This window comes from Corapipo altera, unplaced genomic scaffold (genome assembly GCF_003945725.1).
Source record: "Corapipo altera isolate COAL_440 unplaced genomic scaffold, ASM394572v1 55409, whole genome shotgun sequence".
NCBI classification, from domain to species: Eukaryota; Metazoa; Chordata; class Aves; order Passeriformes; family Pipridae; genus Corapipo; species Corapipo altera.
Genome location: NW_020890875.1, coordinates 448 through 1528, shown reverse-complemented (window position 1 = coordinate 1528; position 1081 = coordinate 448). Strand labels below are relative to the sequence as shown.

At 56.8% G+C, this 1081-nt stretch overlaps 1 long non-coding RNA gene across 1 annotated transcript in view; it reads left to right on the top strand.

The window, feature by feature from the left end:
* Positions 1 to 190: 190 nt before the first annotated feature.
* The window catches only part of LOC113942488, a 1334-nt gene continuing 443 nt past the window's right edge, over positions 191 to 1081 (top strand). The window contains exons 1-2 of the long non-coding RNA XR_003525932.1: positions 191 to 306; positions 390 to 482. This is a non-coding gene — a long non-coding RNA (uncharacterized LOC113942488). The remainder of the gene's footprint in view (positions 307 to 389; positions 483 to 1081) is intronic.

Below are 1081 nucleotides of genomic sequence, written 5' to 3'. Positions count from 1 at the left end.
TGGAGATTTCACCTCCTTAAAGTGGATTTTCCCCAATTTTTAACCCACTTTGGCCCCGTTTTCATCCCTTTTCTGAGTCCTATTTTGGGAGGGGGGTGGAGCCGGGGCCGAGGAGCCTCTCCAGGGGTTGTTTTGGGTGTAAATCTTCATTTTTTGGGTCTCTCCTCCCCCCCAACCCTCCCTCAGGGGGTTTTTTGGCCGCTCTCCCCCCCGGGTCGTGGCCCCCGGCCCGATCCTGCCCCATCCTGCTCCTGACCTTCAGCCTCCTCCTCCTCGCCGTCCTCACCTGCCTCAGCCTCTCCAGAGGTGAGTCCGGGGGGTTTTTTGGGAAGGGAAAAGCTCGGGATGGAGGAAAATTTGGGATCTGAGGCCTCTGGTGTGTCCGGCAGCGACGGCGGCGCTCGGGGAGCTGCGGGAATTCCGGACACGGAACGAGCACAACACGGGCTGGAAAAACATCTCCGAGCTCCAGCACGGCCTGGGTACGATCCCAAAATCCTCCCTGGGATCCCAAAATCCTCCCTGGGATCCCAAAATCCCTCCCTGGGACCCCGAAATCCCTCCCTGGAAAAACATCTCCGAACTCCAGCACGGCCTGGGTACGATCCCAAAATCCTCCCTGGGATCCCAAAATCCCTCCCTGGGACCCCGAAATCCCTCCCTGGAAAAACATCTCCGAACTCCAGCACGGCCTGGGTACGATCCCAAAATCCTCCCTGGGATCCCAAAATCCTCCCTGGGATCCCAAAATCCCTCCCTGGGATCCCAAAATCCTCCCTGGAATGACCAAAATCCTCCCTGGAACCCCAAAATCCTCCCTGGGATCCCAAAATCCTTCCCTGGGATCCCAAAATCCTCCCTGGGATCCCAAAATCCTCCCTGGAATGACCAAAATCCTCCCTGGGATCCCAAAATCCTCCCTGGGATCCCAAAATCCTCCCTGGAATGACCAGATCCCTCTCTGGAATCCCAGAATCCTTCCTGGAATGACCAAATCCTTCCCTGGCACCTCCAAATCCTTCCTGTAACCCCCAAAATTTCTTCCTGGGATCCCAAAATCCTCCCTGGGATCCCAAAATCC